At 39.4% G+C, this 26,649-nt stretch overlaps 1 long non-coding RNA gene across 11 annotated transcripts in view; it reads left to right on the plus strand.

Annotated features, from left to right (window-relative positions):
* The window catches only part of LOC143673851 (uncharacterized), a 135,348-nt gene that overhangs the window by 82,030 nt on the left and 26,669 nt on the right, over nucleotides 1–26,649 (plus strand). For 10 of the 11 annotated variants that reach the window (XR_013170731.1, XR_013170732.1, XR_013170733.1 and 7 more), the window contains 2 exons: nucleotides 23,737–23,924; nucleotides 24,427–24,718. This is a non-coding gene — a long non-coding RNA (uncharacterized LOC143673851). The remainder of the gene's footprint in view (nucleotides 1–23,736; nucleotides 23,925–24,426; nucleotides 24,719–26,649) is intronic. The other variant, XR_013170736.1, reaches the window with a different exon arrangement.

A 26,649-nucleotide genomic window follows, 5' to 3' on the forward strand; every position in this document is an offset into this window, starting at 1 on the left:
TCCCACCCAGCAATAATTGAATGAGGCTTAAAGGACATGTCTTTTTGGGGGTCCACGAAAGATTCAAACCAGCACACAGTCCATACATGGTATATGATCAGTGGCTCAAAATATCATCACATAGTTGTGTATTTATCACCGTGATCAGTTGTCAAACTTTTGCGTCAGAAGAAGAAAGAAAGAAAAAGAAAAAATTCATTCATTCCATGTTCTTTACCCATCCCTCTCACTGACCACTAGTGTTTGTCTCTGTGCAGTTATTTTTACCCTTGCCCATCCCATTATTACTTTTTATCCATATATTGTTTTTTACTTATGTGTCCATACCCTGGAGAAGAAGAACATGAAATACAAGGTTTTCACAATCACACAGTCACATTGTCAAAGCTGTATCATTATACAATCATCTTCAAGAGTCAAAGCCACTAGAACATAGCTCGACAGTTCCAGGTACTTTCCTCTAACCACTCCAATACACCATAAACTAAAAAAGGAATATCTATAAAATGCATAAGAATAACCTCCAGGATAACATCTTGACTTTATTTGAATTCTCACAGCCACTGAATCTTTATTTTGACTCGTTTCTTCCCTCTTTTGGTCAAGGATGCTTGCCTCATCTCATGATCCCAGGTTCGAGTGAATCCCAGGAGTTCTAGTCCCACGATGCTGGGATGATTTACAACCCTGGGAGCCATGTCCCATGTAGGGGTGGGGGTGGGCAGTGAGTTCACCTGCTGAGTTGGCTTTGAGAGAGAGGCCACATCTGTGCAACCAAAGAGGTTCTCTGAGGGTGACTCTTAGGCATAATTGTAAGTGGGCTTACCTGTCTTTTGCAGGAAGACACTTCAAAGGGGAAAACCCCAAGATCGAGGGCTTGGCCTATTGAATTGGTTGTCCCCAGTACGTTGATCTTATAAACTGCCACTTTGCTGTACTCATTTGTTAGCTTTGCTGTAGTTTTATTTTTTTTGGATTTTCAACATACAGTGTGTCATCTGCAAACAATGAGAGTTTTCTCTCCAATTTGGATGCCTCCAATTTTTCTTTGTCTAATTGCTCTGGTTAGAACTTCCAGAAGAATGTTGAATAACAGTCATTTCAGTGGGCATCCTTATCTTGTTCCTGATCTTAGAGGGAAAGCCTTCAGTCTTTCCCTATTGAGGATGATAATAAGCTGTGAGTTTTTCATATTTTCCCTTTAGCATGTTGAGGAAGTTCCCTTCTAGACCTATCCTTTAAATTGTTTTCATCAAGAAGGGATGTTGAATTTTGTCAAATGCTTTTTCTGCATCAATCAAAATTATCATGTGGTTATTCTGTTTTGGTTTGTTGATATGGCATATTACATTAGTTGAGTTTCCTGTGCTGAACTACCCTTGCATACTTGGAATAAATCCCATTTGGTCATGGTGTATAATTCTTTTAATGTCCTGCTGGACTTGATTTGCAAGAATTTTGTTGAGGATTTTTGCCTCTATATTCATTAAAGAGATTGGTCTGTAATTTTTTCTTGCAGTATCTTTCCCTGGCTTTGGTATTAGAGTGATGATGGCTTCATAGAATGAGTTGGGTAGCTTTCCCTCCTGTTTAATTTTTTTGAAGAATTTGAGCAAGATTGGTAACAATTCTTTCTTGAATGTTTGATAGAATTCACATGTGGAGCCATCTGGCCCTGGACTTTCTTTTTTGGGAGCTTCTTGATGACTGATTCAATCCCTTTAGTTGTGATTGATTTATTGAAATTGTCTATTTCTTCTCAGATTAGTGTTAGTTGTTTATACCATTCTGTGACGTTGTCTATTTCCACTACCTTGTCTAGTTTATTAGCATGTAGTTGTTCATGGTATCTTCTAATTACCTCCTTTATTCTACAGTGTCAGTAATTAAGTCTCCGCTTCCATTTCTAATTTATTTATTTGCTTCTCTTTTATTTTCTTTTTATCAATCTAGCTAACAGCCCATCGATTTTATTGATTTTCTCAAAGACATAACTTCTGGTTTTGTTTATTTTCTTGTTTTCATATTCTCAATTTCATTTATTTCTGCTCTAATCTTTGTTAGTCTTTCCTTTTGTTTGCTTTGGGGTTAGTTTGCTGTTCTTTCTCTAGTTCTTCTAAGTGTGCAGTTAATTCCTTGAGTTTTCTCTTCTTATTTAATATAGGGATTGAAGGGAATAAATTTCCTTCTTGGCACTGCCTTTGCTGCATCCCATAAATTTTGATATGTTGTTTTTCATTTTCATTTTACTCAAGACATTTACTGATTTCTCTTTGTTCTAGTTTGTTAACTGCCATAATGCAATATACCAGAAATTGAATGGCTTTTCAAAAGGGGAATTTAATAAGATGCTAGTTTACAATTCTAAGGCTGAGAAAATGCCTCAATTAAAGCAAGTCTATAGAAATATCCAATCTAAGGCATCCAGGGAGAGGTACCTTGATTCTTGAAGGCTGATGAAGTTCAGGGTTTCTCTCTCAAGTGAGAAGACACATGGTGAACACAGTTAGGGTTTCTCTCTCATCTGGAAGAGCACATGGCGAACATAGCATCATCTGCTACCTTTCTCTCTTGTCTACCTGTTTCATGAAGCTCCGTAGAAGGTGTTTTCCTTCTTCATCTCCAAAGGTCACTGGCTGGTTCTTTCTGCTTCCCATGCCTATGTTGTTCTTCTCTGATCTTTCTGAATCTCTCACTTTCTCCAAAATGTTTCCTCTTTTGTAGGATTCCAGTAAACTAATCAAGACCAACCCAAGTGGGTGGAGACACACCTCCACCTAATCCAGACTAAGAAGTACTCTTGATTAAATCACGTCTCTGAGGAGATGATCTAATTACAGTTTCAAGCATACAATACTGAATAGGGATTAGAAGAAACAGCTACCTTTACAAAATGGGATTAGGATTAAAACATGGCTTTTCTAGGGTGCATACATCATTTCAAACCAGCACACTCTTGTAACTTCTTCCTTGACCCACTGACTGTGTGATGGTAGGTACTGGTGTCGGCTTGATCAAAAGAATTATGCCCCATTGTCTGCAAGGATATTTCATGGCTGATTGATAAACTGCAAGGCTGGTGTATCAAGTCATCAGTCAGTTGATTGCATGTGTGGTGATTACATCTGTGATCAGCTAAGGTGTATCTCCACAAATAATCCAACCAGTAGAAGGCTTTTAAGGAGGAAGAGAGACTCTTTCACTGCTTCTTCAGCCAGTGCACCTCTTCTGTTGAATTCATCCAGACCCTTCATGGAAGCAGCCAGCTTCACAGTCTGACCTATAGATTTTATACTCTTCATTTGCATGATGTGTGAGACACCTTTATAAATCTCATATTTACAGATGTCTCCTGTTGGTTCTCTTTCTCTGGAGAATGCTGACTAACACGGCCTTGTACCAGAAGTAGGTGAATTGGCGAAAAAGATACTCAAAATATCACCATTAGATTCTGCTGATTGTATGGTTATATGAGACGAGGCTTGTGTGTTTTGACACTTTTGTGCAGTATTTTGCAATTAAGAGGTGTAATGATCTTCACTGATTGTTGTTAGATATACTGGATAAAGTTATGAAGGAAAGAGATGAGGTGAAGGCTTCAGTTTGAGACTTCAGCACCATATGAATGATGTGAACATTTCCATTGTGTCTTGAAAGAAAATCTTATTTCTTGTCACAGACTTGAGATCTCTGAAACCAGACACAAAGCCTCATTGTGTGAGTAGCAGATTTAAAATATAGACTAAAACTCAACCTTGCAGAGTGTCTGCTTTAATTTTATGAAGGCTTTGATTGGAAAAGAATGGGACCATGAAACATGGGATGGTGATATATGGTCTGAGAATGATGGTGGGGAGACAAAATCCCTGGAATCTGCTGAGCCTTTGCTTGATAGATCTGTAATGGACTGCCCTGAGGAAAGAGCTTCCTGATGTCCAGCCTACCTTGAGGGAAGAGCTTCCTCACTTCCAGTCTCCTCAGAGGAGTCTATCAAACCTCCACCTAACAAGATTAACCCTTCATTGCCTGCTAACCCTGTAACCACCTTCCCTTATGAAACAGCCCTCATTCCTCTGTCTGGCGTGACTAATTCTGTTTTACCAGATGAAACTGCAATGGAATGCCCTCACGTAATTGGCTTGAAAGACACTTCTGTTTCTTTTCACTCCCCAACCCTCTTTTCTTCAAGACCTATAACTAGACTAAAGTCCCTAAAGGCCCTGAAAAGTGAGGTACGAAGTGTGACTCATGACGAAGTATGCTATACTCCAAAAGAACTGCATGAGTTCTCCAATCTGTATAGCCAGAAATCAGGGGAATATGTGTGAGAATGGATATTAAGTGTGTGGGATAATGGTGGAAGGAATATAAAGATGGATCAAGCTGAACTTATTTATATAAGCCCATTAAGGAGAGATTCTGCATTTGGTGTTATAGCTCAAGGGGTTAGAAGGGCCATTAACAGTTTGTTTGTATGGTTGGCTGACATTAAATGCTAGAACTGCCCTGGTATAATGAAGGTATCCAGAGGCTGAGAGACATTGTAATGTTAGAATGAGACCTAGACTCAGTCCCTGATATGGCATCATTCCCCAAGGTGATCAGCCTGCTACCATCATGGAAGAGGCAGCAATTTTGTTCTAATTGGATTAGACATACACTCTAGATATGATTTTGTATACCCTGCATGCAGTGCCTCTGCAAAAGCTACCATCTGTGGACTTATGGAATACATTATCTGAGGTCATAATATTCTATGCAGCATTGCGTCTGATCCAGGTACCCACTTCACAGCAAATGTAGTGCAGGAATGGGCACATGCTCATGAAATTCTCTGGTCTTACCATATTCTCCCTCATCCAGAGGCAGATGGGTTGATAGGACAGTGGCATGGCCATTTGATGACCCAATTACAGTGCTAAGTAGGTGGCAATACCTTTCAGGGCTGGGACAGTGTTCTACAGGAAGCTTTGTATGCTCCGAATCAGCATCCACTCTGTGGTTCTATTTCTCCCATAGCCAGGATTCATGGGTCAGGTCGAGGAATCAAGGTATAGAAATGGGAGTGGCACCACTCACTATCACTACCTGTGATCGCTAGGAAAATTTTTGCTTCCTTTCCCAGGAACCTTAAATCCTGTTGGTCTACACCCTTATTCCAGAAGGACAAGTGCTTCTACCAGGAATATGACCATGATTCCATTGAACTGGAAGTTAAAACTGCCATCTGGTCACTTTGGGCTTCACATTGCCACTGAATTAACAGGCAAGGAAGGGGATTACTTTTCTGTCTGGTGTGATTGGTTCTGATGATTAAGGGGAAATAGGACTGCAGTTATACAATGGAGATTAAGAAGAGTTTTCCTAGAATGCAGAAGATCCCCTAGGGCATCTCTTAGTCCTACCATGCCCTATGATTAAAGTCAATGGAAACTTACAACAACCCAATCCAGGTAGGACTACCAATGGCCCAGAAAACTTCAGGAATGAAGGTCATGGTCATCCCCCCTAGAAAAGACCCATGACCAGCTGAAGTTCTTGCTGAGGGTATAGGGAACATGGAATGGGTGGTAGAAGAAGGTAGTGATAATTATTAATTACAACCAGATGACCAGTTACAGAAACGAGGGCTGTGTGTGTTTGGAAATTTCCTCCCTGGTTTGAGTACATTTGCATTTGTTCCTAAGCACATATTTTGTTTTCCTTTTGTCCTATGTCATAAGTTGTATGTTCGTGTTACAGTATTTAAATATTTGAACTTCATAGAATATGAAGTTCAAAAGTGAATGTTACCTAGACTTGCATCCTATTCTGGAGAGATATAGTACATTTTTGGTTGTATATACGACAGTTGAATATTGTTAGATGAAAGATATGTCTGTTGTTGCATTGTATTTGGAAATTAAGCATGTTTCAAGGTGATATGTATAGTTGCCATGTTGACAAGGGGTGGACTGTGATAGTTAGGTTATGGTGTCAACTTGGCCAAGTGATGATGCTCGGTTGTTTGGTCAGGCAAGCACTGGTCTGCCCATTGCTGCAATGATATTCCATGGCAGGTTGATAAACTGGAAGATTGGTGTATTAAATCATCAGTCAGTTTATTGCACCTGTGCCTGATTACATCTATGATTGACTAAGGCACACCTCTCGCCATGTGATAATCCAATCAGTTGAACAGTGACTCTTTCACTGCTTCTTCAGCCAGCAAGCCTCTCCTCTGAAGTTCATGCAGACCCTTCAACAGACCTGCCAGCTTCAGAGCCTGCCATACAGATTTTGGATTCTTCTGTTTCCATGGTTGCATGAGACTCCTCTATAAATCTCTTACTTATATATCTCTCCTACTGGTTCTGTTTCTCTAGAGAACTTTGACTAGCACAGATGAAAATAAAAATGATTTGAAGAAAGGAAAACATAATATAGAATATTTATAAAGTAAATAAAACTATATTGGTATGAATTGTATTCACTCCCTCAGAAAGATATGTTCAAGTCCTAACCTCCATTTCTTTTAATTCACTTCCATTTGAAAATTGGATCTTTGAAGATGTTATTAGCAAAGAGTGTTCCCTTAATACACTATGTCTAGGGTCCTAATAAGTGAAAGAAATTTGTACACAGTCAGTAAGTGAGAGAAAGAAGCCATGTGATGAAGTCTGAGATTGAGTTGCTGCCATATGCCATGGAATTCCATAACACCCATCAGATGCCATGAAAGAGGCATGGGATGGATTTTCCCCTATAATAGTAGGCAAGGCCTGCTAGCACCTTGATTTCAAATGCCCAGCCTCCAGCACTGAGGGATAATCAATTTGAAGTTTTAAGTCACCCAGTCTGTGGTGTTGTGTTGCAATGGGCTCAGCAAACTAAGATACTAAAAGTTGGTTCTTGGAACACCAACAAAATTGACAAAACTTTTGCTCCACTGTGAAAAAATGAGAAAGGACTCAAATTACTAAAATTAGAAATGAAAGTGGAACATTACTGTCAACTTTAATATCTATAAATGAGACAACCTAAATCAATTAGACAATATTCTAGAAAAACAAACTGGGAAAACTGACTCAGAAGAAACAGAAAAGCTGACCAGAACCACTGTGCCCATTTAAAACTATTGTGTACTCCAGAAAAGCCATATCCTTTAATCCTATTTCCATATTGCTGGGTGGGATCTTTTTTATTATTTTGTTTCCATGGAAACGTGGCCCTCCCAGTTGTGGGTGGTAGCTTTTAATTAGGTGGTTTCCATGGAGATGTGTCTCTACCCATTCAAGGTGGGTTTCTTATTGCAGTCCTTTAAGAGGGAATAATTTTGGTAGAAGTGTCAGAGCCAGCAGAGCTGACAGCCAACATGAGACCCATACATTTGGAGATGCAGAAAGAAAACACCTGGGAAAGCTGTTTGATATGAGAAGCCAAAGGACTAGCAGATGCTAGCCACATGCCTTCCCAGATGGCAGAAGTGTTCCAGACCCATTGGCCTTTCTTGAGTCAAGGTATCCTTCTGTAGATGTCTTAGTTTAGACAATTGTTATGGCTTTAGAACTGTAAACTTGTGACTTAATAAATTCCCTTTTTAAAAGCTATTTCAAAAAAAAAAAAAGCTATTTCATTCCGGGCATACTGCATTTCAGCAGCTTTAACAAACTAAAACAAATTTTGATACTGAGAAGTGGAGTGCTACTATGGTATCAAACATATTGGAACAGCTGTTTAAATGGATAAGGAGAAGATTCTGGAAGAGTTATGAGGAGCTTGATAGAGAAGGGCTAAAATGCATTGAAGAGACTGTTGGTGGAAATGTGTCTTCTAAAGATACCTCTGAGGAGTGTTTAGACAGAAATAAGGAATAGGTCATTGGGAACTGGAAGGAAGATGACCCTTGTTTTAAAATGGCAGATAATTTGGCCCAACTGAGTCCTGCTGTTGAATGAAAGCTGGAATTTAAAGGTGACCACCCAAGATACTTAGCTGGGGAAATTTCCAAATAAATGTAAAAAATGCAGATTGGCTGCTCCTTGCAACTTATTGTAGAATTCAACAGGAAAGAGATAAGTTGAGAACTGAACTCTTAGGTACCAAGAATTTAGAGGGGCTGGAGACAAGAAAAAGGTGGTCCTCCCTACTATCCCCATGTTGCAACTCACATCCCAGCATTTCCAGAGAGCAGGGCTGCTGTGTAAGCCTTACAAAAGCGTAGGACTACTCCTTTCTAAAGCCCCGAGGAGAAATAACTTACAAATTTAGTGGCTTTTGCCCTGCAGGTGTTCAGAACTGTTTGGGTCTGATGACCTTGTGTTTCTTCCAATTTCTCTTTATGGAAATGAAAACATGTATCCTATGACTGTCCCTCCATTGTTTATTGGCAGTAGATAACTTGTTCTGAGTTATACTCTATACAAAGAAGGTGAATTTCTGCCTTAGGTGAGGCCATGCCTGTAACTGACTTTGATGAGATTTTGTAGTGGTTTTGTCATTGTATTGTAATTGTATTGTCACTGAAATGGTTTAAGGCTTTGTGATAGTGTAATGGCATGAAGGTATTTTATATATGGAAAGAACATGTCTTTTTCTTGGGCTCCAGAGGATGGAATGTGCCAGTTTGAAACTGTTGTGTGCCCTGGAAAACGATGTGCTTTAATCCTATTTCACTATTGCTGAGTGGGATCTTTTTTATGAAATTGTTTCCATGGGGATGTGACTTACCCAATTGTGGGTGGTAACCCTTAATTAGGTGGCTTCCATGGAGATATGTCTCTACCTATTCAAGATGAAATAGCTTACTGCAGTCCTTTAAGAGGAACCATTTTGGAAAAAGCTTCAGAGCTGACAGAGCTGACAGCCAACATGAGTCCCAGTCATTTGGATGTGCAGAAAGAAAACACCCCCAGGAAAGCTGTTTGAAATGAGAAGCCAAAGGACTAGTAGATGCCAGTCACATGCCTTCCCAGATGACAGAAGTGTTCCAGACCCATTGGCCTTTCTTGAGTCAAGGTATCCTTCTCTAGATGCTTTAGTTTGGACCAATTTTATGTCATTAGAGCTGTAAACTTACAACTTAATAAATTCCCTTTCTAAAAGCTATTCCATTCCTGGCATATTGCATTCCAGCTTATTTAATGAATTAAAACTCCCACAATAAGAAAGATTAAATCTGTACTCTGCAAACTCTCAGAAAGAAAATCCCCAGACTGCATGGCTTCACTGGTGAATTTTATCAAACATTTAAAGAATTAACACCAGTCCATCTCAATCTCTTCCAAAATGTAGAAGTTAAGGGAACACTTCTAATACATACTATAAGGCGATCATTAGCCATGACAAAGCTAGGTAATGATATCACAAGAAAAGAAAACTACAGACCTCTATCTCTTACAAATATAGATGTAAAATTCTCCACAAAATTGCATACTGAGTCAAGTAGCATATTCAATGGATTTTACATCATGACCAAGCAGAATTTATTCCAGGAAGGCAAAGGTGGTTCAACATACAAAAATAAACCAGTGTAATGTGCGATGTTAGTAGGATGAAGGAAAAAACATCATTTCAGTTGTTGCAGAAACACTAGTTGATAAAATTCAACACCTTTTCTCATCAAAAACACTCAACATACTAGAACTATACAAGAACTTCCTCAACAGGAAAAAGGGCATTAATGAAAGCTGATATCATACTCAGTGGTGAAATGTTGAAAGCTTTCTTTCTAAAACTAGGAAAAGATCTTCTATTGGGAGATCTAGGCCATGTAATTAGACACATAAAAGAAATAAATGGCCTCTATAGTGTAAAGAATTTAGTAAAACTGTCTTTATTCCCAGATGACATGATCCTTTTTATACAACATACACAAAAAATCCACAAGAAAAATAGTAGAGCTAGAGAAAAAAAAGCACAGCAAATTTGTAGGCTGCAAGATAAACGTGAAAAACTCAAATGGGTTTCTAAGCATCAGCAAAGAACAACTGAAATATAGATTATAAATTATATAATCCCATTCAGAATAGCATGTAAGTAGACAGAAAACAGAAGATAATTTTAAATGTGTTTTTCTGGGTGATAGAAACCAGAACCCATGTTTAACATATTCTATTATTTCATTGACATGACATCCCATGAAGGCAAAATTATAGGAATGGAAAGCAAATGTTTGCCAGATATGGGTAGTGAGGAATGACACTGAATATAGAGAGTATATATATTGTATGTAAATATTTTTAAAGTTTAGAAATCATGCTGGATTTTGAGGAAATTCAGGGTGGAATGCAATCTGTGGCAGGCAATATAAATATATTATACCTGAATGATACAGCCTCACTGAACATAGTTGGGAAAGAAAGGGAATAGTTTAAAGAACTCTAGAAAACTGTTTTGTCAAGATAATATAAGGCCAAAGACAAGACTAGTATACAAATACCATACCCTATTTGGTAAGATTGTTTCTCACAAGGGTTGCAATTTAGCTATTCTGACCACATGTGTATAAGGGTTGAAAATAAGTAAATATTTTGAAAATAATGAGAACCAGGTTTCCCGCTTTTAGGGAAAAATATTACAAATAAGCAAAAGCAGGAATGCCAGAATGGACCCTGTGGTGCTGGACTGCAGGCAGGAACATCAGTATAAACTGACACTTATTTTAATATATAGAAATAAATACAATGTGTACACATAAATTTATTTCCTAGCTCTATCCACAGAAAGTACCTAGAAGCAGTGAACCTGTAAGAATTAGCACATCTAGTGCTTAGATGCTGGTTTCTGAATATCACTCTTAAAGGAACCAGAGCCCTTTTTATAATAGCTAATTTGAAGACAGGAGTAAGGAAAATCCATGAGACCTAAGCATCTTATAATGCCAGAAGATGGAACTTTATTTGCTGTTGTTGTTGTCTTTGTATTTAAAAGGATGGCAATATGTCAAAAGGACACAGAGCCAGTCTCAAACAGCTCCCAATTTCCAAATCTGAAATATATTTAGCAACATAATAATTCTTGTTATAGATTATAGCCCAAATTGTAGAATAAATCTCTGTCTGTCCATACTGATCAAAACAACCAGCTAAATTAATTAATTAATTAATTAATAGGAGAGGAGGAGAAATCATCTTTAATAAAAGTAGGTGTCAATGCACTTGAGCCCAAATCACCAGCAACACACCTGCAGTATGTGCTGAATTTTCCTACTCATTGGGTGTCCTTACTCATTGCAAGGAAGAGGCTGCACACCACAGGGGAACCACAGAACATCTTAGTAAGATGGAGCTAGAACTTCTTTCAGTATTTGGGCTTTGGCCAGATAATTTTGGGGAGAGTCCAAAGAAGCAAGGTTTGCTCTGCTTTGAATACAGGAAGAAGCAGTAGTCACTCATATCAGCCAACAGGAGATTTTTCATAGTGAGCGGCACATGGACCTTGTTTCTGTCTGTGCTTAGACAAAATTATGAAGTGATCTTGTTCCACTTCCTCATGGTTTATGAAATTGTTTATATCCAGCAGGAAGCACCATGGTATGGCTTGAGTGCCAGGACATATTTTAACAACACATGCCTAGCTCTTAAGTTTCATGGCGGTTTCTGAGTGTCAGAGGCTGCTTTCTTTTTCAAACCAATGAGGAAAATATAAAATCACTGTTAGAATACCACAGTATAATTGATGTAGCCATGAACCACTGATAAGTGCTAGAATTATTGGGGAAACTTTAGGGAGAAACAGGATGTTTCAAAGAATCTCTCAGAAAATAGTTATTATTTATGATTGTGATTTTAACACAGGTCCACAAATTCATTGACATTCCTCCTTCTAGGAGGTGGGTCTTAACAGCACACCATCACCGCCAAGTGTGTGGGCTTATTTCTAACAAATGTAGGGAAAAGTAGCACCTTCACTATGGAGAAACCTGGCGGACACCACTTTAACCAAGAGACCAAGGTTCTATCACCGGGAATAGTAGGTGTTGACATCACGTAACCCATGTAAGTGGGGGAAGGCACATCACCTCTGTGATATGCTTCCGTATAACCTACAGCCTCAGTCAAATAATGAGAAAACATCAGACAAATACAATTTGAGAGACACATTACAGCTACTTTAGTAATTCTAGCAAGAAAAGATACTCATAAAGGTGTTAGCAGTTGTGGAACTTCAAAGTGGTCAGATTCTGGATTTATTTTGGAGGTAGAACCAACAGGATCAGAGTGCCTGTTTCCCTGCAGCCTTGCAAATAGAGGGTGTTCTCTCACACTTTCTTAGTTGTTGCCAGTGTGGTAAAAACATGATATCTTGTTGAATTTGATAAGCTTCTATGTTCTGATGAGTAAGGTGGAATAGTTTTTATTGTTTGTGGCTGTTTTGCATTTTTAAAGGGTGTGACAATATCATTTATTTGCATATGCTATGACTGTTTACTTAGAAAATCTTATGACCAACTATCAGATTTAATAACAGAGTTCAATTAAGATATCCTGATACAAGAAGTATAAACAGAGCATAGCTTTCTTTATAAAGACAAAAGCCAGTTGCACAATGCAAAGGAAGAAATCCCATTTACAAGAACAACAACAAAATTTGGGCATTAATTTAAGAAAAATACAATTACATGATGAAAACTACCAAAGCTTACAAAAATAGATTTTTAAGAAATGAGAACATGCACCTTATTTATGAATGAGAAGCCTGAAAAAAGATATCTATTCTTCATGAAATATTTACCATTTTTTTCCATTCCAATAAAAATGGATTTTGTTAGCACTTCACTCGTTAACTCTTATAAATATTACGCAAAATTGGCAAGAAACTTTTGGAACAGGAGTTTGTTTTTAAACATTTTTTATTGTGAAATATAACATATGAAGAAAATTGATATATTTCAAAGCAGAATTTAACAAGTAGTTAAAGAGCAAATTTCAAAGTAGGGTATGGGTTACAGTTCCACGATTTCAGGTATTTCCTACTTATCTATTCTAAATCACTACAGACAAAAAAGAAATACCAGTATAATGATTCAATAGTCATAATCATTTGTTAATTCCATCTTCTCTCTAACAACTCCTCCCTCTGATTTGATCTTTCTCCCAATATTCAGGAATATTTGTGCAATGATCATTCTGACTTCTTCATGTTGAAAAGGGGTGCTGATGTTATGGGATAGGGGGATGCAACTGTTTGGTGTTCTTTGAGAGACGGGTACCTCTGGGTTTTAGGGCTTATCTGACATAGGAACCATCTAGTGTTTTAAGTTTCTGGAAAATGAGCTTAGTGAGTGAAACTTCTATGGAGTCACAGATAGAGCCATGGATATTCTTTAGGGTTTTCAGGAATACTGTTGGTTGTGCTTGGCATACCATGGCAATTTGCAATATTTAGCTGAAGCTTGCATAACAGTAACCCCCAGAATAGCCTCTTGACTCTGGGTAAACTCCTTTAGCCACTTCAACCTTATTTTGTTACATGTTTTTTCCACCCTTTGGTCAAGTAGGCCTTGTCAATTCCACGATGCCAGCCAGGCTCATCCCTGTGAGTCAGGGCCCATGTTTCCAGGGAGACCCACACCCCGAAAGTCATGTCCCATGTAGTGGGGGAGATAATGAATTTATTTACAGAGTTGTGCTTAGAGAATCTGAGCCACAGAAGAGATACTCTGGAAGTGAACCTCTTAGGTGTAGTTATAGGTAGGCTTATATTTCCTGTTACAGGAATAAATTTCACAGGAGCAAGGCTGCAGATTGAGAATTTGGGCTATCAATTTTGGAGTCCCTAATTCTTGAGAGAGTGTTAGGAATTTCCCAGGGGGAAACATTTAATAGTTTCGTATTTTTTACTCCAGTCCCTCAAGGGAATTTGCCATTACTTTTTAATTATATGTCTAGTTAACTCTGGAATGTATCAGGGTATTTTATTAAGTTACACAGAATTACAAGATCTCATTCCCAGTCTAGGCTCCATGTGTTTATGTTTAATTGAGCTGGCCAGACAGGTTGTGTGCTGCAGAAAATGTAAGTTTTGTACAAAATAAAATCTCTTCCTTTGGTCTCACACAGAAGGTGAAGTTTTAAAACACAGACATCATCATCCTTTACCCTGTGTTATGATTTACCTTAGTCCCAACCAGAGCACCTTCGTTCATGTCTCCAATTAAAGTCTGCTTTCGTTTTTTCCTCCTTTACTAGTTGCTAGATGGAGTGATACTGACTTTCAGTGCTAACTCTGAGTCTTAGGTGTCACACAAGTGCCCAAAGTTTCAGGAAAACACCAGGGTATTTTCTTAAATAGCTTATTGAAGAATAAATGTTTTCAGGATTTTTTGGGTTTCTTGCATATATTTTTTCAAAAAATTGTTTATATTGAGATCATTACAGAGTCACAGTAATTGGCAAAAATTGTTTTCTTAAACAAGTTTCTCCCAATGGTTACACCCACTATGATATAATACAATATGAACACAAGTAAGAATCTGTAAAATGAGGCATGCAATAGTTCTGTACCATTTTCTTGTGTAGTTTTATGTAACCACCACCTCCTCAAGGTAGAACTGTTCTGTCAGCATATCATGCTACCCCTTTATATACAGTCATATGTACCTCCTATCAGTGACCATTCCTAATCTGCAGCAACTACAGGTGTGTTGTTCATCTCTATAGCTTTTTGTTTCAAGAATGTTATATAAATAGAATCATACAGCTTATGTTGTGTTGAGATTAGCGTTTCACTCAGCATAATGCTCTTGTGATCCATCAAAGTTGTAGTTACTGTGAGTAGTTCAGTTCTTTTATAGCTACCCAGGGTTTCACTGTGTGAATTTTAGCAGCGTTCGGCCATTCATCTGTGGAAGGACATTATGTTTTTTTTCATTATTTTGCTATTACATGCATTGCTGCTATAAACATTTATGTACAAGTTTTCATTTCTCTGGGATAAACAGCCAGGAGTGTCATTGCTATGCCATATTGTATGTGTTTGTTTAATTTTTCAAGAAATTCCCCCCTATTCTTTAGAATGACTACATTATTTTATATTGCTATGAGCAATGTATGAGAGGTCCATTACTCCCTTTCATGGCAAGTACTTGATAGTCATTAGTTTCTATGTTAGTTTTTATTAGAGGTATGTAGTATAATTTTATTTTGTCAGGTATTAATACAACTATTCAGTGTTTCTTTTTATTTGTGTTCGCATGGTTTTTCTTTCCTTTTATTTTCATACCTCCTCTGGTTTTTATATTTAAAGTGGATTTCTTGTACACCTTATTTATTGGAGTCTTGGAGGCATCATGTAGTTGGATGTTGCTGTCAATCTCTGCCTTTTAATTGGACTGATTAGACCATTGTTTCATTTCTTAAATGTTAGTATTATGACTGAATTTGAATGTACTATAGGAATATTTACTAATTATTTTTCCTATTTCTTCTTTTTGTTCTTTTTTCAGTCTTTAACTCATTGTAGTCTGCCTTCAAATAATGTTTTCACTTCACATGTAAGAATCTTACATGTTTCTTCCATTTTCTCTCTTTGTTATTCTTTGTTCTTTTTATCATATATTTTACTTATATATATCTTATAAACCGCAGAATGCATTGCTGGGTTTTTTTTTTATGGTTTTTGTTGTTGTTAATTTTCAGTAGATGGAATCCAGTGCCGGCAATGGGGCTTTCCCCATCTTTCAGATTCTGACCTCCCCAGGTGGGGTGCCTGTCACCACTAGGGCAGTGATGGGTCCGGGACAGTTTATGGAACCAGGTACCAGGGAGCACTGCTCATCTGACTGGTAGGTACTGGGGTGTGTTTGGTATCAGCCCACTTGTGAAAGGCCAGGAGGGCCTAAGTGGAAGGGGAGCCTGATCACCTCCCAGAGACTCTCCAAGTCCCAGTCTCCAGTTGGAGGACCAGGGGAAATGGAAGTGTTCATGTTCAGTTCCAGGAAGGGTGGTGTGAGTGTGTGGATGCGTGCACGCGTTTGTGTGCATGAAAGGAATCCTGAGCCTTAGGAGCTGCGTTCCAGGCTGCAATTGATTTCAGACCCTGCAATTCCTGTGACATTGCTTAAGGGCCAGGCCAGACTAAATGAAGTGACGGTTTGTTCAAAACCGTCTGTTGTTTGTCTGTAAGCCCTCTCCCCAGTTCACACCACCAATGTGGGAGGGAAAGTCAGTAAGACCCCGTTATGGTGCGTAATGTCCACCATTGGACAGTGTTCTCTCGGAGGCTGTATGCACTCTGAATCACCATCCGCTCTATGGTGTTTTCTCCATACTGAGGATTCACAGGTCCAGGAATCAATGGGTAGAAATGGGAATGCTACCACTCATTGTTACCCCTACTAATCCGCTAGAAAAAGTTTTGCTTTCTGAACCTACAACCTTAAGTTCTGCTGGTCTAGAGATGTTAGTTCCAAAAGGAGGATTCTCCCACCATAAAACAAAGTAGTTATTCCATTGAACTTGAAGTTAAAACTTCCAGCTGGCCAGTTTGGGCTTCCATGCTTCTGAATCAACAAGTGAGAGAATTGCTGTATTGGCTGGGGTGACTGATCCTGACTATCAAGGATAAATAGAACCACAATTATGCAGTGGAAGTAAGGAAGAGTTTTTCTGGAATATAGGAGATTCCCTAGGGTGTCTCTTAGCACTACTCTGCCTTGTTATTCAAGTTAATGGAAAACTACAATAACACAATCCAGGCAGGCATGAAGGTTTGGGTCACCCTACCAGGCAAAGAACCAAGATCAGCTGAAGTGCTTGCTGAAGGTAAAGGGAACCTGGAATGGGGAGTAGAAGGAGGTATTGATAAATATGAACTACAACCATGTGTGACCACTTACAGGAATGAAGACTGTGAAGGTATGAATATTTTCTCTTTGTTTTGTTATGGGTATGTTTGTATTTGTACAGGAAGCAAGTATATTTGTTTTCTTCTTTTATCTCCTTATCACATGGTGTTCTAGTTTGCTAGTTGCCAGAATGCAATATACCAGATGCAGAATGGCTATTAAAAAGGGAAATGTAATAAGTTGCTGGTTTATAGTTTTTAGGCCATGGAAATGTCCAAATTAAAGCAAGTCTATAGAAATGTCCAATCTGAGGTATTCAGGGAAAGATACCTTGATTCAAGAAGGCCAGTGAAGTTCAGGGTGTCTTTCAAGTGGAAAGGCACATGGCGAACATGATCAGGGTTTCTCTCTCATCTGGAAGGAAACATGGCAAACATGACGTCATCTGCTAGCTTCTTCTCCACCTCCCCGGGAGCATTTTCCTTCTTCGTTCCCAAATGTCACTGGCTGATGGACTCTCTGCTTCATGGTCCTTTGGCATTCTCTGTTCTCTCAGAATATCCAGCCTTTTCCAACAATGCTTCCTCTTTTAAAGGATTCCAGTAAAGTAATCAAGACCCACCTGGAATGAATGGAGACATATGTCTACCTAATCAAGTTTAATACCCACACTTGATTGAGTCATATCTCTATAGAGATAATGTAATTAAAGTTTCCAACGTACAGTACTGAATAGGGATTAGAAGGAACAGTTGCCTTTACAGAATGGTATTGGGATTTAAACATGGGTTTTCTAGGATACATAAATCCTTTCAAACCAGCACATATGGCATAGGTTGTATTGTTTATGTCATAGTATTTAAGTTATAGGATATCAAGTTTAAGAATAAATATTACCCAAGGACTTGTACTCCGTATTGGAGAGATTTAGTGTGTTTCCTCCATTGCTATGAGATATTAAATTTGTTGTTTTAAACCACCTAGTTTGTTTCTTTGTTGGAGCTGTTCCAGTTGACAGATGAATATTGTTAGGTGAAAAACTATGTCTGTTACTGCTGTAGTTTGCTAGTAGCTGCTGGAATGTGATATACCAGAAACAGAATGGATTTAAAAAGGGGAATTTTCTAAGTTGCAGGTTTACAGTCCTAAAGTAGTAAAAACATCCAAATTAAGCAAGTCTGTAGAAATGTCCCAATTAAGTCACCAGCAGAAGGTTACCTTCACTCAAGAAAGGCCGATGAAGTTGTGAGGATTTCTCTCTCAACTGGAAAGACAGATGGCAAACATAGTGACGTCTCCTAGCTTTCTCTCCAGACTTCTTGTTTATGACTCTCCTACTAGGGAGTTTTCTCTCTTCATCTCCAAAGGTCTCTCATGATTCTCCTAAGACTCTGAAGCTCTCTCTAAAATGTTTCCTCATTTAAAGGATTCCAGTAAACTAAGCAAGACCCACTTGGAATGGGTGGAGTCACATCACCACCTAATCAAAAAGTTAATACTAACAATTGGGCATGTCACATATCCATGGAGCTAATCTAATCAAAAGATTCCAATTTACATTATTGAATAGGGATTAAAAGAAGTGGTTGCTCTCACAAGTTTTGATCATGATTAAAGTATGGCTTTTCTAGGGTATATAATCCTTTCAAACTGGCACATTGCTCCTTCTAGACCCTAAAAAAGACATGTTTTACCTATATACAGAATACATTCACTCCCATATCACAAAGGCCTTAAAGTATTTCAGTAACAATAGAAATACAATAGAAGATTAAACCAGTACAAAGTCAGCTACATGTGTGGTCTCTCCTAAGGCAAAATTCTCTTCTGGCTCTGGACCTGTAAAACTCAGAACAGTTGTTTGCTGCCAATGTACAAAGGAGGGACAGTCATAGAATACATATTCCCATTTCCATAAGGAGAAGCTGGAAGGAACACAGGTGTTACCGGACCCAAGCAGTTTTGAAAACCTGCAGGGCAAACTCCAGTAGATTTCAAACTCTGAGAGTCATTTATTTTCAGAGCCTTTAAGAAAGCATCAGTCCCACCCTTTCCAAGGACCTGTGTAGTGGCCAGCCTCTTTCCAAATGTGACCTCGGGGGACACTGAGTTGACTGCCTCTTTCTCAGCTCCACCTTCTGTAAGCATCGAGGCTCCACACAACCCCTCCAAATTTTTCCCCTTATCCATTTAAAAAGCCAGTCCAACATGTTTGGTATTTGCAAACCGCAGCAGCACCTGTCAGTACCAAAATCTGTTCTAGTTTGCTGGCTGCTGGAATGCAATATACCAGAAATGGAAAGGCTTTTAAAAAGGGGAATTTAATAAGTTGCTAGTTTACAGTTCTGAGACTGTGAAAATGTCCAAATTAAAGCAAAGCTATAGAAATATCTAATCTAAGGCATTCTGGGAAAGATACCTTGGTTCAAGAAGGCCAGTGATGTTCAGGGTTTGTCTGTCGGCTGGAAAGGCACATGGTGAATATGGTATCATCTGCTAGCTTTCTTTCCAGGCCTCTTGTTTTATGAAACTCCCCCAGGGGCATTTTCCTTCTTCATCTTCAAAAATCTCTGGCTGCATGGGTCTCATAGTTCTCACGGCTCTCTCAGGACACTAAAGCTCTCCCCAAAGTGTTTCCTCATTTCAAGTTTCAAGTAAACTAATCAAGACCCCCTTGGAATGGATGGAGTCATATCTTCATCTTATCAAAAAGTTAATACCTACTTTTGGGCATGTCACATCTCCATGGAGATAATCTAATCAATTTACCACTGTGAAGTGCTGAATAGGGATTAAAAGAAAAGGCTGCCTCTGTAAGATGGCTCAGTAGTAATACATGGCTTTTCTAGGGTACATAGTCCTTTAAAACCAGCACAGGGTCCAAGCAAATCTATAAATATGTAGAAATGGCTTTTGAGTTACTTTGTAGTTAGTGATCAGAAGAATTATAACTTATGTGATAGAAAAAATATTTGATAAAATGACACCCTTTTATGATGAAATCACTCAACAAATTGGGTCTATAATAGAAATCTCTCAGTGTGGAAAAGGGCCCTAGTTAAAATCCCACCGCTATCATCTTAATGATGAAAAAGTGAAAACTTTATTAGGGTGCCTCCTCCTTTCAATTCTATTACACATTCTATTGGAAGTTCTGAGTTGAAGAATTAGGCGAGTAAAAAAATATATATGGCATGCATATTGGAAAGGAAGTAGTAAAACTAACTTGATTCTCAGATGACATGCTCTTTATTGTGTGAGTTTGCTAAAACTACCAGAATGCAATACACGAGAGATGGAACAGCTTTTAAAATGGGAATTTATTGTATTACAAGTTTATAGTTCTAAGGCTGTAAAAATGCCCAAATTAAGGCACCAAAAGAGGTTACCTTCACTCACAAAAGACTGCTGCTATCTGGAAAAGCTGTATCAGCTGGGAAGGTACCTGCCTGGCTTCTGCTTGTCTCTTGTTCCTGGGCTCCATTGCTTTCAGCTCCTTTTTCCTGTGGAGGTTCCTCACTTGGCTTCTCAGAGAATGGGATTCATCTCTTGGCTTCCCTTGGCTCTCTCCAGGTTATGGCTTGCTTTGCATCTCATGGAAAGGCACATGGCAATGCCTGCTGAGCCCTGCATCTTCAAATGTCTCGGTTTCCTGCTGGCTCTTTTGGATCTGTTGCATGTATTCCCAAGCATCTCTACATCTTAGGTTTCTCCAAAATCTTTCCACTTTTAAAGAACTCTGAATTATACAACTAATCATGGTGCTGTGCTTTGAAATTTATTGCTTTTTTGTATATATGTTATTTTTCACAAAAAAGCAAGAAAAAAAGTCGGTTGTGGTGATAAAAAAGTATTGAAGCCTTCTAGCCTTCTATATTCTGGAGCAACTAGAAGGAAAAATCTGAAAGGATCGTGGGGTGTCCCATGACAAACTCTGGGATCTGTCCTGTAACTTCTTGCCGAAGAGTGCTTTGAAAACTATTGCTTTTCCATTTCTTTGCTTTGTTTATATATTATGTTGTACAGTTAAAAAGTTAAAAAAAGCTACCATCCACTATTGGCTGGGTCACATCTCTATGGAAAGAATAAAAAGGTCCCACCCAGCAATACTGAATGAGGATTAAAGAGCATGGCTTTTTTAGGGTATTCAAGAATTTCAGACCAGCACAGATACCAAGGCAATTAACTGAAGAAGATATAGTCTAATGAAAAAGTGATGCTGGAATAGAATCCAACAGCACATTAAAAAAATTATACACTGTGACCAAGTGGGTTTTTTTTCCAGGTATGCAAAGTTGGTTCAAAATAAGAAAATCAAGCAATGTAATACAAAACATTTAGAAATTGAAGGAGAAAGCCACCTGATTTACCTCAATTGACACAGAGAAAGGCATTCAACAAAACTCTGCATCCTTTCTTGATAGAAACATTTCCAAATGTAAGAATCTAAGGAAACTTCCTCAACATGACAAAATGATAAAGCTAACATCGTATGAAATGGTGAAAGACTGAATGCCTTCCCCCTAAGATCAGGAATGAGGCAAGGATGCCCCACTGTTATCATTTTATTTAACATTGTGCTAGAAGTTTTAGCTAGAGAAATTAGATAAGAAATAAAAAGCATTCAAATTGGGAAGGGAGAAGTAAAACTCTCATTATTGGCAGACACCATGATTCTGTATTAGGAAAATCCTGAAAAAATTTTGACAGTGCTATTGGAGCTAATAAATGAATTCCGCAAAGTGGTGGGATACAAGATCAACAAAAATCAGTTTTGTTTCTAGAACTAGTAATGAGCTATCTGAGAAGGTAATTAGATAAAAACATTCCATTCACAATAGCATCTAAAAGAATCAACGTCTAGGAATAGTTTTAATGAGGGATGTAAAAGACCTGTACATAGAAAACTAGGAAACATTGCTATCTCTGCGGAGATAACCTAATGAAGTTTGCAATCCATAGTACTGAATAGGAATTAGCAGAAACCGTTGCTTCCCCAAATATGATAAGGATTAAAGCATGGCTTTTCTAGGGTACATAAATGATTTCAAACCAGCATAGGCCCACTCAATTCTGGGTGTGACCTTTCGATGGTATTACTTCCATGAAGATGTGATATACCCAACTGTGGGTGAGACCTTTGGATCAGATGGAGATATGACTGCACCCATTTGAAGTGGGTCCTGATTACTGAAGTCCTTTAAAAGGGGAGTATTGTAGAGAAAGCACATTTGCTTCAGAGCCAACAGAGACACAGATGTTTGGAAATGCAGAAGCCCTAGGAGACACCAGGAACTGAGAAACCTCACAGAAGTTATACAAGAACCAAAGCTGGCAGAGAGTTACACATCTGGTGATGAAGAAGGGAAATGCCCCCAGAGAAGCTGTATGGAACCAAGAGCAAAAGAATCAGCAGATGCCAGCCACTTGTCTTCCCAGATGACAGAGGTGTTCTGGATGCCATTGGCCTTTCTTAATTCAAGGTATGTGTTCTATGGATGCCTTAGTTTAGACATTTTTATCACCTTAGAACTATAAACTTGTAACTTAATAAATCCCCTTTATAGAAGACAACTCATTTCTGGTATATTGCATGTTGGGGGCATTAAGAAATTAAAAAATGTTTAGCTCTACAAGAATATAATTTACATATTAGAACAGCATGCTTGGATTTCCTGTTTCTAGAGATAAGCTCAGAGAACTTTTTTCTTCAAAATAGTAGAAAATAGTCAAGCATACTGACTTTATTAATGTAGGAATTGTTAACATTTTACTATAATTTTCTAATTGTGTTTTGCTGAAATATTTTAAGGAAATTACACATATGTAACAACACAAGCCTTAACGCTTTCATATGTATCTCTAAAAAAAGTAAGTAAACTTAGCTTCATGATCACAATTAACAAGAGCAACAATTATTTTCCTTTTAATTTCTGATATTAGTACATCCATAAATTTCCCCAGTTATTTCCATATATCTTCCATAGCTTTTGTTTTCTCTACCCGAAACCCTGTTATTTGCTGTTATGTCATAAATTCTAACCTATACACCTTGAGGCTCCAGGTAGTAGAGTGGAAATAACATCTTATAATTCCACAGTGCTTCCAAAACAGACACAGAAAATTAGTGGCTTCGGGCATGGTATGTTTTAGGGAAGTGCGGTCAAGACTCTTCCACAATTTCTTGTGCCATTTATGGTAGAGGGGCTGGGTGCTCTCTGGACCCACACAGTCCACATCTTCCTGCTCCGGCCCCCTGCAGATCCCTGGGGACTAGATTCCACCTCTCAAGGGAGAGTGCTCAGGGTGGCGTCCTGTGTGACCTCAGGACTAGTGTAGAGGAGAAGGCTTCCAACCCGGACTCAGAGCTCAGGGTAGCTGCGTCCTGGTGTGGAGCCAGTGCTCAGGGTGGGTCCAGGCATGGAAACTCTGGGCCCAACACAGGCTGCAGTCCTGAGCGGGAAGAGCCCCTGCTGCAGTGGTAAGACACAGGGGTTTTAAAGAGAACGGTGTGGGCTGAAGAGAGTTAGTTCTAAAGCCAGAGAGACCCCGGTAAATTCCAGCACTTTCACAGGAAGGACAGGCAGGTTCCTCATCTGAAAAGGAGGATGTCAGTACAACTACCTCCAGGTGTTATGCTCAGAGCAAAGGCATCACCTGTACATCATCCAGCCAAAGACCACTTAATAAGTAATGTGCAAATATTGGCTTCTGTCATATTTGGAAGACACTTTGTTCTTTTTATTTAGTATTTCATTTAATCCTTACAAATGCCCTATTGATAGGTATAACCATATTTTCAAAAAGCAGAACAGTTTAAAGGTGATATAACCAAGGTTACAGGAGGCAGATGAGCTATACTGGAAATGGAAATATACTTCCCCAAATCAGGCTATTCCTAATAGCCTTTGTGCCTAAAACCCAGTATTACAGTATTGACAGCACTTAGCAGAGTGACTTGTCCACAGATCCCCAAGACTATGATGGTGAAGTGAATGTGGACACAGGACCCTCTGCCAGGTGGATTTATGCTGTGAATTCTGGCATCTCTCCAGAGACTTGGGCCAGACTGAGGCTCTTACTCTTCCTGCTCCATCAGGACTGTTTTCAGTAGACACAGCCTAATATTCTAGTGGAGTGCTTGTCTGACAGACAGGTAAGGGGACCACACGTGTAGTTTTAAATTTCTCCTAGTGACATTAAAATGGTAAAAAAAAAATAGTGAAATTAGTTTTAAGAATCCATTGTGTTTAACACAAAACACCCAAAATATTATTTCAATGTTACAACCTAGTCACTTTCAAGAGCTTTGGTCACATGTGGCTAGCGGCCAAAGATATGGAAAGTACAGTTATTCAGAACTCTAAGAGTCAGATTTAAGGCCCTACCTACATCAGTAGTTTTCAACTTGGGAGGGAGACAGTTTTGCTCCCAAGGGTCCATTTTGTAATGGATGGAGAAATTTTTGATTGTCAGAACTGGGAAGGAATCCGCTACTGGCATCTATTGGGAAGAGGCCAGAGATGTTACTGAACATTTCATAGTGCCCAAGTCGGCTGCCCACACCACTAAATTATCCAGCACAAAATGTCAGTTATGCTGATTTTGAGAAAGCCTACTCTAGATGAGGGTTTTAACTGACATGAATTTTTCTCCAGTCCTAGGTCCCAGCCTCTCTGGAATGAAGCAGTGTTTGTCGGGCACAAAGGACAAAGTCCCACAAAAGGAGGCCTGCATGAAAGAACAGCCTCTCTGGCCAGAGCTGCAGAGCAGGGACAGAAGAGCCCAGAGAGGAGTAGGTGCTGAGTTGCACCACCAGAAGCAGTTTTTGGCTCCCCCTGTCCTGAGTGGGTCAGATGGGGATGTTGCCACATCCAGAAGCCACCACAGTCTATGTGACAGTGGACATCGTGGACCAGGTTGCAGAAGGTGGTGACCTACGTTGAAAGGGTGAGTGACTACACAGGAGCCCTCACATGGCTGGAGGGCTTAGAGACATGATCTGAAGGGAGGACAGACCCAGCTGAAACTGAGGAAATCCTGCCTCCACCCCTCCTTCAAGTGTCTCTCATTTTCTCCATTCTTCCCTCACTATTTCTAGATTCTCAGTAGTTCTCACACCATGTCAGTCACCACAGGTTGCGTCTAAGTTCTCTGAGGCTCCCTTTATCCTGAATATATAATATTAAAAAATAATAGTATAGGTAGGAAATTTTATTTCTGACACTTGAAAGCTTAATAAATTATTGGACGTCAAATTAGTGGCTTTTCCAGGTGCATTTAGGACATTGTGAGGAGTAGAGCACAGTGGTGTTCAGTCTGTCTCAGTAAGTCAACAGCAATGTCTTATCTAAAAGGACTCTTGAAAAACAGCACCCATTACAGCAACAGGATTAAGAAATTTTCTCTCATTAAGCATCTTTCAGGCTCAGGCCTTGCATAGAGTGGAGCGCATACCCTGGGGTTTGGGGGAGCCTGGCTGCCACCACATGGAGGGGTGAGCATGTGCCGTGGAGAGGGCAGAGAGCCTGGGTGCCGGCCCCATGCTGGGAGAGGGTGGTGCCAAGAAAAAGGTGTTCTCCCCAGTGTCCCGCAAGACTCCGTTTGGAGCGAGGCAGGCCTCTGCCTTTGTTACGGATGGGCCTGCTGCTTTCAGAAGCCCCAAGGACGAATGACCCTTGGCCTATGAAATCCAATGGACTTTGTCCTACAGATTTTCAAATGTACTTGGGTCCTGTGTCCCATGTTCCCTCCATCCTATTTGACTGCATATGTGTATGTTGGCAGCAAATGACTTGTCTTGGGGTTTTAGAGGTCCAAAGCCAGAGGATAATTATGCCTTTCAGAGACCGTGCCATAACTAACTTTGATAGGACTTTGTTCATTTCTCACTTTGAGTTTCATGCCTGTTCGTAGCAAAGTGGTTTAAGGGTCCCTGATACTGTTATGGAATGAATATATGTTGCATATGGGAACAACAGGTCTTTTTTAGGGTCCAAACGGTGAAATGTGTTGATGTGAAGGAATGCATGTCCCCTAGACAAGCTGTGTTCTAATTTAAATCCCATTTCAAAAAGGCAGAATAATCCCTATCCAATACTGTAGGTTTCAGACTGGAATGAGATCCTCTCCCTGCAGGTGTGATTTAATCAAGACTTTTTGTTAAGCTCGGTTAGGTGACGACATTACCGCAGTCATTTCAGTGGGTCTTGGTATGGTTCTGGAGTCCTGTGAAAGAGGAAGTATTTTGCAGAATGGCAGGTGCACAGAGAGCAGAACAGAACGACATAGCCATGAGAAGCAGAGTCTACCAGCCATCGACCCTTGGAGATGAAGAGGGAACATGCCTCCCAGGGAGCTTCCTGAAACCGGAAGCCGGTAGAGAAAGCTAGCAGATGACGCCGTGCCCACCGTGTTTCTGTCCAGACGAGAGAGGCACCCTGACCGTGTTCACCATGTGCCTCTGCAGACAAGAGAGAAAGTCTGACTGTGTTCACCATGCGCCTTCTCACTTGAGAGAGAAACCCTGAACTTCATTGGCCTTCTTTATCCCCAAGGTATCTATCCCTGGTTGCCTTAGATTGGAATTTCTATAGAGTTGTTTTAATTGGGTCATTTTCTTGGGCTTAGAACTGTAAACTAGCAACTTATGAAATTCACCTTTGAAAACCATTCCGTTTCTGGTGTATTGCATTGCTGCAGCTAGCAAACCAGACCCAATTTTGGTACTGGAGAGGGGGGACTGCTGCTGCAGTTCGCAAACACCAAAGATGTTGGAATGGCTTTTGAAATGGATGAGGGAAGGATGTGGGCCAATGGTGAGAAGCTTGATAGAGAAGGCCTAGGATGCTTTGAAAAAAACTGTTAGTAGAAATGTGTCC

The sequence above is a fragment of the Tamandua tetradactyla genome, chromosome 2 (assembly GCF_023851605.1).
Source record: "Tamandua tetradactyla isolate mTamTet1 chromosome 2, mTamTet1.pri, whole genome shotgun sequence".
Taxonomy (NCBI): domain Eukaryota; kingdom Metazoa; phylum Chordata; class Mammalia; order Pilosa; family Myrmecophagidae; genus Tamandua; species Tamandua tetradactyla.